The 13,558-nt window shown below is 40.6% G+C and overlaps 1 pseudogene across 1 annotated transcript; it reads left to right on the top strand.

Moving 5' to 3' along the window:
• Nucleotides 1–896: 896 nt before the first annotated feature.
• Nucleotides 897–12,698, top strand: LOC310904804 (ubiquitin carboxyl-terminal hydrolase 42-like; annotated as a pseudogene). Its single transcript has 17 exons — nt 897–1,452; nt 2,304–2,541; nt 3,248–3,448; nt 4,536–4,646; nt 4,807–4,909; nt 5,073–5,140; nt 5,297–5,367; nt 5,902–5,984; nt 7,214–7,325; nt 7,686–7,826; nt 8,020–8,120; nt 8,581–8,722; nt 9,402–10,111; nt 10,482–10,570; nt 10,742–10,745; nt 10,975–11,999; nt 12,500–12,698. The product of its transcript is annotated as a ubiquitin carboxyl-terminal hydrolase 42-like (transcript).
• Nucleotides 12,699–13,558: the final 860 nt, after the last annotated feature.

The raw sequence follows: 13,558 nt of genomic DNA, 5'->3' as shown, positions 1-13,558 counted from the left end.
CCAAATCGCCCTCTACTCCGCTTTGTAGTGCTGCATTTAATGGAGATTCAAAGAATTTCATTTGCTCCTCCGTTTATGGACAACGAGCTGAAGGAACAGGTACAGCACATTAGCCTGGAATGCCTTCCCTCCCAACCAAAGTAAACTGGAGCTGTAACTAACACAAGCAGAAACAAGGCTTCCACGTTTTCAGCTGAATAAAGTTCCAACAAAATCATCCTCTGGGATTTGAAGCTTACTTCAAATTACATGCCAACAGCTCTTTTCCCTGAAAGGTCTTGCCCAGTTCTTACGTCATAGTAAAGTGTATACCTATAAAATTTACAGTTAACGTCTTCTCTTAGTTTGTCCAATTTTTGCATTATCGCTCAGCTGTGTGCTCATTCATAAGCTGATGCATGTATACAAGCTGCTGCTCAAGTCCTACGTCTTGTTTGCAATTCTTCGTTTCCTTGTTGCCAGCATATTGTAAAGCGGATCCCTGCTGCTACTCGCTCTAGAAGAAAAGGAATCATCGGTTTGGTTACCAAATACCCGCTTCTGGAAACCAGAAGTGTTTTGGTCTCTCTTCCCTTCGAATGACTCCACACCTCTCATCAGATAATGGATTGCTGACCTAGAATCAGAGAACATCCCAAGGTGGAAAGGGCTCACAATAATGAGCGAGTCCAACTCCTGGCTCCACACAGGACCACCCCAAAAGCAGAGCCTATGTCTGAGAGCATTGTTCAAACACTTCTGGACCCCCGTCAGGCTCGGTGCCACGACCACTGCCCTGGGCAGCTGTCCCAGTGCCCGAGCGCCCTCTCAGGGCAGCACCTGAGGCGCACGGGGCTCGGCGGGGCGGCCCGGGAGGGGAGGAGGACGGCGGGGCGAAGCGGCCGCTCCCTCAGAGCCGTCTCCCCGCCGCCTCGCCCGCACGTCGGGGCTTTTTCGTGTCGGGGCTTTTTCGTGTCGCGCCCTCGGGCTCTCGCCGCGGGCGACATGCCGCTCCCCAGCGCGGACAGCTTGCGCGCGGGGCCTGCCCGCGGCGGCGGCGGGAGGGAAACCCCAACCGCAAAGCCCTCCCGGCAGGGAGAGCTCGGGGTGAGGGCCGGTCCGGCACCGACAGTAAAGACACGCCGGAGGAAACGCTCTGCTTTTAGCCGTGAGCACCGCGGCCAGGTTGAAAAGGCGTCACGCTGGAGCTCCGAGTTGGGCGGCGTTCCGAGGCCGTTGTGGCAGTTGTGGAGACGGCCTCGGCTGAGGTGGCGGCTGCTGTCGCTGCTGTCCCCTCTGTCCCCGCTGTTGCCGCTGTTCCCGGCGCCTGGAGACCCCCGGCAGCCCCCTGTGACAGGACCTGTGGCCCCGGGGAGCAGGTCCTGTGGCCCCCTGTGCCCGCCGCCTCGTCGGCCATCCCGGCAGCAATCCTGCCAGCACAGAATAGCTCACCGGCTTTACGTGCGTTTCAGGGTAAAGTGACGATTAACTTCTATTTCCTGGCTTGGGTGCTGCTTTATTCTTTAACGGAGCTTCAGGTTTAAAGGTTAAACTCAGTTCTGTCAAGGTTAAACTCAGTTTCGTGAATGGCATCTTGGACAAAATCTTAAGCTGTGATTGACTCTCTGCTTAACAGAGGCCAAACGTGTACCTACTGAGAAGCAGGTCATAGGTGATAAGCCCTCACAAATTAACTTGCTATCACAAAGTGACGCCCAGAAAAAGTGTATTCAAAAGCTAGGCTCATTATAGAATCACAACCAAGCCATCATGACTGGTGCAGTAGACAGTGAGGTAGAGGGTGAGCCCTGGAAAGACAGAAGTAAAGTAGCAGCGAAATGCAGGTACCTTTGTGCACACGAAGCAGAAAAGCGCAGGCAGTAAAGTAATAGTGCTCCATTACTAGCGTGAGCAACAATTATATATAAATCGCAACCATTATCTATTAGATAATAGGTAATAATTAATAGATAATTGCAAAGCTCCAAAAATGCAATAAATAACTGATTCCCCTCAGAGAATGTCATTTGCATTTTTATATTAAAAAGACTCCAGAGTTGTAATGGATTAAAATCCTACGAAAGTGAAAGAAATGGCATCAGCCACTAGTTCTGCAGAAGCTAAAAGTAATACTGATAGAGTTTTGATGGAAATTTTTCCTTTGTGTGTTTAGCTTGGGGATTCCTTTTAAATCATTCATACCAGCAATTTAGTTCTTCAAGGCCGTTTCTTTGAGATTAAGTGACAGGACTTCTACTACTCTTTTCTTCTTGGAATGCTTCTTGGTATTCTTACGTCAGCCAGAACATTTGTCTCTGTCGCAGATGAGAACAATGACCATAGTTAACAAGCCCAAATCTTCAAAGTCTAAAAAGCCATCTTCAAGGCGGTCTGGCAAATCCAAGAAACCGAGTACTAAAAAACCGATGTCACGCACCGCAAACTGGGGCCGGATACCACCTGCAGAAGATTCAAGCCAAGTCTCTGTGGCCCAGGGATGTGGAGGTGCTATTTATTGTAGATCCTCTGAAAAATCTAAGCCTTTTGCCCAAAGAGATCTAAGTAAGTGTGCGCTTTATCCTGCCTCCGTTTTCTTCAAAACAAAAGTAGAAAGTGCAGTTCTTACTTGTTGCACTGATAGAGAACAGGACTACTGTGAATAAAGACTTCCAAAGCGATTCTCCTAAGGCAACTGAAGTGACTGACGTTACAGAAATTAATTTTGATATATTTACAGTCGACAGAGAAATATGGGGAGCATTTTGTAATGCACTGATTCATCCATATCTTTTCTGTTTTGCAAAGAAAAGTGTTCGATTGTTGCTATTCACAGGTTCCATTATTCACAGGTTTTTGAATGCTAAGATTGCTCAGGAAAAGATCTGATATTTGTAGGGGTACCGTCATTCCTAGTTATTTGTTTTTACATTGTCCTTGCATTTATTACCATATAATTTCAAGTCTAAGTTTGTGGTTGAAGTTATAATAAGGAAAAAAGCATATAACAAGGAAGAAATTAAAATGGTTGACTAAACTTTTTTTTCCCAAAACGTTGTGTTGACCAGCCAATTTGAAGATGGCGGTATTAAAGGTGTCTGCAATAAGTTTTTCTGTTTTGGATTGTAGCTAGTTCCTCTAGGTGCTCCCGCAGAATAGTATTTTTACTATGCCTATATATACTTTATATATTCACTATACCTATATATACTTAATACCTTTCTTAGAAACAAACAAACAAAATCTCTTTTTAAATATAACTTTCTTGCAGTTGTTAATGATGGAATTGCTCCGCCACAAAGGATTCTTTTTCCACCTGAGAAGATACGTATGGATTGGCAAGAAACACAAAGTGTTGGAGTTGGCCTGTACAATCTTGGCAACACGTGTTTTCTTAATGCTACTCTACAGTGTTTGACCTACACCCCCCCACTTGCCAATTACATGCTTTCTCTTGAGCACAGCCAGTCATGTGAGTACTTTCTAACAGTATTTTAAATCTGTTGGATAGCTGTGAAGGTGAAAGAACAGCAGTGATTCTGTGAGACAAACTTACTTGCCTGATTTTACCTGTAGAAGCTGGCTTTGAGCATTGTATTAGCAGTGGGCTCGGAATAGCATATGGAGTGCGTTTAATGCACCATGTGTTTTTTTTGTTTGTTTGTTTGTTTGTTTTTTTAAAAGGATCTTTTCTTGCTTCATGGGAATAATGAAGTGCATTGGACAGTAATGCATTTAATGAACATTTGGCATTTGGGCTATTTGGGCTTCCTGCTGCTAGAAAGGCAATAAAATTTAGGATGTTGGCATCATAGGTCTTTAGTCTGCACAGACGAGGTTCCATAATGCACTACAATAAATGGTCTGTTCGTTGTTGAACCAATTAAAAAAAAAAAAAAAAAAAAAAAAACCTAGAAAGCAATATGAGCTGTTATGAACACGACTAGATTTTTTTGTGGGACTGTATTAAAATCTAGACTGATTTTGTCCTAAATAAAATGTTGTACTATAAAGTAAATGTTGTACTAAACCTGTATGCTTTTTAGGCTGGTATCTTTGTATCGATACCTAGAAATTTAACTGTTTTCTTCCTGTATATAGAAATCGTTTCAGTTGAGAATCCTGTTGAAAAAAGGAGGGCAGAAGTACTATTACATACATTACTGTAATTTTTCCTTTTTCCCAAAGGACTCGTAGCTCTGTATCATGAAGCTCACCTGACAGCACTGTGCTGAAAATAACCCACGTTCTCTTAATGCTGTATCATCAAGGTCAAATATTCTTTCCTCATACATTTTGCAACCTGTGGAGTTCACATTCCTGTCAGCCTTTACAAACGTGACTTTGCAGTAGTCTTTTAGATTTCTCATCACAAAATGCACTTGAATACAGGCTTAATGGATATTTTTATTCTATAAAGTTGTGTGAAATGAAATGTTAGGAGACTGTTGGGACAAGGAGAGTGGATATTGTATCTATAGTTTAAATGTTACTTATATGTTTGTTTGTAGTTATGTCTGTTTCGCTAGACTGGGATGCTTTCTTCTTTCACTCTTCAGGTCGTGAACAAGATTTTTGCATGATGTGCACGATGGAGACTCACATTAACCAGGCCCTGCGTTGCACTGTTGATGCCATCGAGCCTACGCGTGTTATCAATAATCTCAGTCGTAAGTGGCTTCAGATGTGTTTCTTTTTCAGCATCTTGTAATCTTCAAATAATTATTTGATGTGTATAAATGGTTTTAACACTGTAAAGAAGAGAGATTTTAGAAACAGGAGAATTACTTCATTTTTAAATGAGGTGAATACTATCATCTTCTTATTTAGGAATAGGACAACATTTCCGTTTTGGCAGTCAAGAAGACGCACACGAGTTCTTGCGCTATACTGTTGATGCTATGCAGGAAGCGTGCTTGAATGGAAGCACCAAGTAAGCATAAACAAATTCACTTTTATACGTTCTCTAGCACCTTTTAGGCCTTTATTTACTATCAAAACTGAAAGTCTAGGTCATCCTTGGTTTTCATAAAACTCTTTGAAGAGTTAACTGTGTGCCTTAAATCTTCTGAGGTCTGATTATAATTTATTTCCAGATTGGACAGATCTTCTCAAGCTACCACCATCATTCATCAAATATTTGGAGGATTTCTAAGATCAAGAGGTACTTTTAAAAATATTCCTGTCCTTAGAACTGATCTGTGTCTTTTGTCGGTAGTAAAGCAGTCTGTAGTTTGTCTGAAGTAGTATCTATCGACAACTTGAATGTGGACAGTTAGTCTCCTTCACGTGTTGTTAAGCATTTATATTTTGCTTCCAGTGAAGTGCTTGAATTGCAAAGCAGTTTCGGATACGTATGAGGCATTTCTTGATATCACTTTGGATGTAAAGGTAGGAGGTTTTGTAAATATAATTCATGATGTTTAAGTACATGTATAACTTTCTAAATTAAACTTGTTTAACTTAAAAAACCAAACCACGTACAATGTTAAAATATAAGAGCTTGGTGGTGGTTAGAAAGTGGATTGGACTTTGTCCTTCTGTGGAACCCCTGTAAATAGTCTCCACGTCTGCATTGGGTTTAAGGGGAAAGAATTTTATTGCTGCGCAAAGTATAATACTGTCACACTTCTTTGTTGTTCTACCTCAATATACGTCTAATTGTTAGACTGTTGGATTTGTTGCCAGTATTGATGACAAAGCACACTATAGATGCTGTCTGCGTTACTGGAAAATGATTTGTTTCAAAGTAGAATGACTTCCAGGTGAGGTAAACGCTGAGCATGCTCTTTCTGCCTCCTTCTTGACAGTGCTCATAGTAGATCGCTTAAGTATGTGTTAGTCAGGTTCTCTTATAAACTCCTAGTGCGTCTCTGGAATTTTGAATTTACAGTGACTTTACGCTCTTCTCTCTCGCTCCTCTAGGCGGTTTCATCTGTTACCAGAGCTCTAGAACTATTTGTGAAACCTGAAGAGCTGGATGGAGAGAATTGCTATAAATGTAGCGAGTAAGATTATTACTAATTATGTCTTAATACTAGATATTAGTTTTATATATTACATGACTTAGAGCGTAAGTTATCCTTTAACTTCATTTAGAAATAAGGAGACGCAGCATTGTTGTTGTTGTTGTTGCTTCATTTTCTAGTAGTGGTGAGCTGAAGCAAGGAGCTATGGAGAATGATTTGGAGTGGAAGGCAGCAGCAGGTTCCTACAGGTCCTAGCGTTCACTGTGAAACAAAGTTAGATTGAGTGTCAGGGAATGTGAGCTGGCTCTGTGGTAATGAATGTTAGCAGCCTGTGCTGGCTCACTAAACAGCGTCTTGCACAGCTCTTGAACTGTGAAACCTGTCGATGTGGACTAATGTCCGAAATGAGCTCCCTTAAGCCTAACCCGTGCACAGGGAAAGCCTGTTGAGTTCAGGCGCTCTCTGTGCTGATCAATATGTAAGATGTTTCTACGTATGTGAGAAACAATTGAACATTTGCATAAGATGGTTTGGCAAAACAAGCTGTTAGTCAAACATCCCCTCAGAAAAGCACAGAGTGCCCGGCTCAGTTCTGTAGAATTCATGCCTGACCCCTCTAAATGAAAAATGCAGTATCCACTTCTTGTTGTTGGATACTAAGGAAATTAGGGTGTCGAATCAAGAGCGTCCAATAGGTTATTAAAGCAATTTAATCCCAGGTTCGTCTTGGCCTGCGGATCCTAGAAAGCAACATGCAGCGTATTCAGGATTCTCATAAGTGATGTCTGAGGAAGAGAAAGAACTGTAATAGCACCTCACATCTGAATTGCATGGTCCTTCCTTAATGTGCTCTTTGAGGTGTGATCGGTTCAGTCACACTTAAAGCCAGAATTTTCCGTCTTTTTGTGAGTTTAAAAGGAAAGGCCTTGCACATGTACAGTACTTTTTCCATTGCTGATAACTGTTATTAGTCTTATATATAACTCATTTTTACTATTTTTTGTTTATATTTTATAACTCCCTGGTAATACGCTTTCGTGAGAGATTCCTGTTCCCGCTATGCTCTGAGTTGTTGGTAAAACTTACCTTCTTCTCTGTATTAACAAACGTGACATGCAGTGCATGGGTTTATGAAAAGAAAAAACCAAACATATGATGCAAGTAAATATCATTCAAATAGCATAAGCATGCGTGAGACATTAAAACGAGTTTGTTTTGGGGGCAAAAAAGATGATGCTTTCAAACACTTGTCTCTGCTTGTTTTTAAGGTGTAAAAAGATGGTTCCTGCATCCAAGAGATTTACCATACACCGTTCTTCCAACGTTCTCACAATATCACTGAAAAGATTTGCAGATTTCACAGGTGGAAAGATCAACAAGGTATATTTCCCGCTGTAATGCAACTTTGTCATCATGTAATGGGACATCCCCCAAAGCTGAAAGTTGTTAATATTTTCAGACAATAATTGTAGACTAACGACTACGGCTTATTCTTTCTCTTAATATCAGTAAAGTTCCTGCTTGACAAGAAGCATATACTTTCCTCTGAGAAGGCTAATTCATCAGAAAACAGTTGTCTGCAACTTCTAGTATTAAACGTCGCTTATGGGAAGACTTATTTTTAGTGAATCAAGAGATATATTCATATAATTCCAGTCTCTGTTTTTTGGAAGTGTTTTTCTCTGGCTAGTCCGCGAAGTACTCTGATATAATTTTTCTATCTTCTTGGTCTCTCTTTAGGAAGTAAAATATCCTGAGTATTTGGACCTCCGAGCCTACATGTCTCAATCAAGTGGAGAACCACTCCTCTATGCCTTATATGCGGTGCTGGTGCATCATGGTATCAACTGTCGCTCAGGACACTATGTATGCTACATAAAGGTAGAAGTCGACATCATTTCTAACAGGGTAAAGGTTGTGCTGGCAAACCAGTTCAAGTGTTACTAGTAGTACTGTTTCTAGGGAAAAAGATTTCATTATATGTTTATTTGACACGTGTGTATTTTATTGCTATCTGTGATTTCATTTGGAAAACATGCAATTCATCTAAAGATATCGTTGTCTTTATTTGCAGGCTGGTAATGGACTTTGGTATCAGATGAATGATGCAAAAGTAGTCCGTACTGACATTAAAAGAGTTCTTGGTCAGCAAGCTTACTTACTTTTTTATATCAGGTAATAACAAGTATTCAAATGTGTTCAGAAGAGATTTACTCTCCTGTTATTGATACTTTTCTTTTTGCAAGTGTTTTTCTTTCTCTCCCAGGAAAAGATGATTATTTCTCTAATTCAGTTCTGTCTAACCTGAAATTCTCTGTCATTTATTATCTTTTGTTGCTTGGCCTTAAACTGCAGCACTTGTGTAAATTGCTGTATATGTGTTATCTGTAGCTGGCTAATTTAGAGAAGGAGAGAAATGAAGGCCATCTGTGGTGTAAGAATGAATTATTGCTCTGAAAGTGATAGTCATAGTAGGAAGACTGTTACCTACTTTTCAGTTTGTAGTCTTGGCTAAGTCTTCTGTAGAGAAGGCTTCCATATCGTATGAACTGTTCCTATAAAATTATAGGATGGGATTTAATCCAAGAGTAGGCCGAAAGAAAAACTAAACTGAGATCACTGCTCTTTTCTGAAGGCGCTATGATTTGACGCTCGGAGAACGTGCTTTTTACTTAGCAGCACCGTCTTATCCCTGTTCATTCCCCCCTGGTCAGCGGGGGGCTAACAGTAAGCAGGCTGGATTTCTGGGACCACGACTTCCTCCTCATATGATTAAGGTAATTTAGGGAAGCGGGAGGGCAGATAATGGCACCAAACGGACAGTGGGTTTGGGGTTTGGTGTGGGGTTTTTTGTTTGGTTTTTGGCATCTTTGTTTTGTTTTCCTTCCCACGCTGCAGCTGTCTTCACAGCCCTCATGCTACAGCCAGAGTCATTCAAACAGTGGTTACTGCTGAATTGCGCAGCCATGCGACTCCATTGTTTATACCTCCTAGACAGCTTTGTAAAGCACAGAGAGCTACGCTCTTTGACAATTTAAGTAGAGTGTACTAATCCTCGAATCATTTAAAAGAGGACTTGTTTTTCCTATCGACGTCACTTTAGCTAAGACAGGGAAACCAAATTGTCTTATTCCTGAGCACCAGAACAATTATTCCAGGCTTTTTGGGGTATGTTTAAAGGGGAAACTAAATATATTTGGGAATAGCTTTAGGCAATGTTAAGTTGTTTGGATGGTTTTCAAAAATGATGTTAATTTGATATCAATATGCAGTAAACCAAAAGCAGGAATTAAATACACTTATGGGACTTGCATTTATCTTTTAAGGGCAGTGTTTTTTGCTTTTTAGGTGTTAAGACCATTTGTAGAAATACTTAGTAGGAGAATGACATGTTTAAAAATGTTAAATGGAGTGTTTGCATTAACCCGTCTTGCAATTTCTTCTTTTTAAATACAGAATTCAAGTCGTTTAAATGGAAATGGATCCATAAAAGAGGATGCAAATACCACTGGTGTCACCCTAAAAAGGCCATCTTCAGCACCACCAATGGCCTGTGTTCAAGAACAGGCGATTACCAGGCCTTCAATTACTGATACGTCAAAAAACCAGAAGATCACCATCAGTATTCAAAATAAATTGCCTGCTCGTCAGACTGTGTCACAGCCTGACTGTCTTAGCAGTGCTGTGGAGGATGAAAATCTCTACAAGGCTGTTCCTTCATCCACAATCACAAATTCGGTAAAGCAAATGAAGCAAATACAAATACAAAAAAAAAAAAAAAAGAGTTTCTGCTGAAATTTTTGTGGAGCCAAAGGTGAATGGAAATCCTAAACTCAGCTCTGATAACACAGTCCCTTACGGTGCAGAATCTTCAGGAAAATCTGAGGAGGAGTCAAAGGGCTTATTTAAAAGGAATTGCAATGCAATGTGGAATTTTGGTTGGAAAGGTAGTCCGTACATCGCAGAATTCCCATTCTTCCTGTCAGAATGCTGATGAAGGAAGATCCCAGCATGAGCTGCCAAACACTGATTCACTGAATGGTGCTATTAGTTTAGTTCATGAATCTAAAGAAAACGGACTGAAACTTGATGATTCCACTTGCCAAGTTGAACCTGTTAAACCTTGTGAGATGTTCGTTTCTAAAACAAACGGATTGCTTGAAACATAGTAGTTTGCTCCATCGAGAATTTCTCACCCACGATGTATTCGGGAGTGTTTATCATGTTCCTAATTCAGGCGAAATGCTGAGAAAACACAGCACAAATTTGATCGTAACCCTTTGTGATATTATGCCATTAGAATTTGCAGAGCTGAGCTGACATTAGAACTTGTCAGCTTAAGCTGAGCTGAGATAAAAATTCTTAAGTTTCATAAAGTAGATTTTGGGAGGTGAGTTGGCGTTATCTTTGAAGTGTAGATAATGCATACAACACAAAGCGATCTTGCTTAGCATTTAATGTAGAAATTCTGAGAAGACTAGTCCTCAGCACAAATGGTATTTTTTCTGTCTGCTGACTTGTGCGTTTTAGTTGCAGATGCCTGGAGCTATGCCTCCAGTCCCTCGAGAAGTCATCATGGAATCCCTCACGGCCAGCCAGCTGAACAGCTTGTCAGAGGAAAGAAGGTAAAATGAGCACAGTCTGATTAAGACAAGATTTTATGGAAGTTCATTGCGGTTTTATCTGTCTACTAATACTATTTAATGGAAGGATTTAAATCAGTAGAATTCCGTACTGTATGGCCAGTGTTGCGAACAGAACTAATGATCGACACTGTGCATAGCACTCTGATGCAGGCTGGTGCCTCGCGGAGAACTTGTGTTTCTTCATAGAATGTTTTTCCATTTTTCTCCATTATCTGGAGAAACATTGGCTGTTCCCCCGTCGCCCCCACCCCTTTTTTCTCAGAGCAGCAGGTGGAGGGAGACGGAAACGTGTTTTTATTTTGTGCAGTGTCCCGGGACCTCCGAAATCTACTGAGAATGATGAATACCTTGAACAGTACCAATGTGATGACCGTGGAGACAAGGAGAAACCAAGAAGATCAAAAGAACATGAACTGATTTCAGAAGAAAATGTTTTCTACATCAAAGAGTCTTCTGAGACTGGTGAGAAATTGCGGCAAACTTCCCCTCTAAAGTCTGACAGTGAATGTAGTTCTAAAAACCTTTCCTCCTTAGCTGTTACAGATAGATGCCAAGATACAAAGGACGAGACTAAAAAATCTGACAAAGAGCGTTACCAGAGAAAGAGGGAACATTCTCCTACTGAAGAGAAGGAGAGTCAAAAAGATGGTCATTCCAGCAAGAGAAGGTGCTCTCGGAGTGTGGAAGTTGTTAAGCAAAAGCGTCACAAGCAGGAGTATTGGGAGGGAAGCAGGTACAGATCTTCCCATAGTGAAAGGAACAGCCCTGATAATGGCAGAAGACCAGTAAAATATTCAAAGTACAGATCTCGAAGCAGAGGAAGATCAGAACAAGATAGCGCTAGATATTACCATTCCAAAGGGGAAAGAAGTTGGAGCAGAGAAAGATACTATCAAGATGAACCACGGAAATGGGAAAAATGTAGCTATTACAAGGATTACTATTCACCTCATGCAGCAGGAGACAGTAGAGAGAGAAAGTTCTCTCACGGTGATAAAGACTTTGACAAATTGACTCAGACTTACTCCAGCAGGTCACATAAGCGTTATCATTACAAAAGCAGATGGCCTCACGGTTCCCTCTTGCGAGAGGAAGATGTACATCACTTTAGCACACCCAGAGCAGACTCACATCGTTGCTCAGTAGCTCAGCAACATTCTGGAAAACATTCGCGTGAGAGACATGCACTTCCACCTGTGTCAGCTCATTTGGAGAACTGTCGCCAGAAAAAGGCAAAAGAAGGAAACAGAAAAAGACAATATACTCGTGCAGAAGGTAGTGAAAGTGAAATAGAAAGGCAACGCAGAAAGGTAGAAAAGGAGGTTTTAGGTGGTGAAAACATGAAAAAATATAAGAAGTTCTAGAAGAAAAAGAAGTCTGAAGATAAACAGGGAGAGAAGGATTCCAAGTAAGCAGGGATTCCAGCCTAATCAGCATTTTTTTTCCTAATTCTTTTCTGGGTGCTTCTCATGTTTTGTTTTTTTTTTTTCATAGTTTCTGAGTTATTTAGATAGCATAATCTGGCTGGGGATCATGACTGGGGATCATTAGGTTGATCAGTGAAGACAGGAAAGGTATTGCTGAATTGTGTCAGAGCACTAGCTTTGGACCACGTAGTTCGAATCACATCTGCACACCATTCTGGATTAGGTTAAAATATTTTTTTTTTTTTACTTGCACATATTCCAGAGCTAACCATTGTTAATGATCTGTGTACCAACCAGGACCTATGGTCCTTCAATCTGAGGGCTTAAGTTTGCTGCATCTAAAGGAAGTTACATGTGCACAAAGTACCACAAAATAGCTGACATGCGGCAAATCATCGCCTGTGGTAAAATAAATAAAGTTTCCTGTATGCAACAAGTGCCACATCTTTTTTTCTCTTTTTAACTTGCATGTTTCTTTCAGACTTTATGATTTGTATTTCTCTGCGCTCCACTTTGACAATGCCAATCGCAAGCGTAACAAAAAGAAGAAAAAGGAGAAACATCAGGAAAGTGAAAGGCTTCTTGGAACACTTAGATCCTCGTTTCCAGAAGAAAACCCGGGAGAAGAAGGAAGAATCCCATCCTCCAGATGGCTCTTTATGAGAGCAATGCAGAAGTGAGGGCAGTAAACAACCTCACAAGGAAGGGAAGCCTTCCAGTGCAGGTGAAAGGAAGAAACATCGCATCCAGCGAGTATATTAAAGGTAAGCGGCTGCAGCATGTTTATGGGATTCCTTTTAGATTAATCTAGAGATTATCTAAAACAGTCTTTAAATGCTTGATGACTGAACAGTCTGCTGGATATTAAAATATGTTTTGAAAAATATGTTTCAAATGTTGTTTTTTCAGCTGTGTGGGGAGAACAAATACAGTGGCTATGAATATTTTGGCTATTATTCAGAACAGCATGTGGAGGGATATGTAAACTATGTAATATGTAAAAATATGTACTATGTAAAAATCCTGCTTTTTTTCTCCTTTTTGTTTTTTTTTTTTGTCTTTTTCTTTTTTTCCCTGCTATTATAGGTTTAAGAATATAGAGGAATGCGCTGATGGAAGCCATGTAAAGAGTCTCCAAATTTGCATTGGGTTTAAGCGGAAAGAATTTTATGTCTGCACAAATTATGATACTGTCAAAACTTCTTTGTTGTTCTACCTCAATATACATCTAATTGTTAGACTGCTGGATTTGTTGCCAGTATTGATGACAAAGCACACTATAGATGCTGTCTGCGTTACTGGAAAATGATTTGTTTCAAAGTAAAATGACTTCCAGGTGAGGTAAACGCTGAGCATGCTCTTTCTGCCTCCTTCTTCACAGTGCTCATAGTAGATCGCTTAAGTATGTATTAGTCAGGTTCTCTTATAAACTCCTAGTGCGTCTCTGGAATTTTGAATTTACAGTGACTTTACGCTCTTCTCTCTCGCTCCTCTAGGCGGTTTCATCTGTTACCAGAGCTCTAGAACTATTTGTGAAACC

Source organism: Anser anser (assembly GCF_964211835.1).
Source record: "Anser anser genome assembly, chromosome: 10".
Classification (NCBI taxonomy): Eukaryota; Metazoa; Chordata; class Aves; order Anseriformes; family Anatidae; genus Anser; species Anser anser.
Note: the sequence above shows the minus strand (reverse complement) of the source record. Positions and strands in the feature narration are given on the sequence as shown.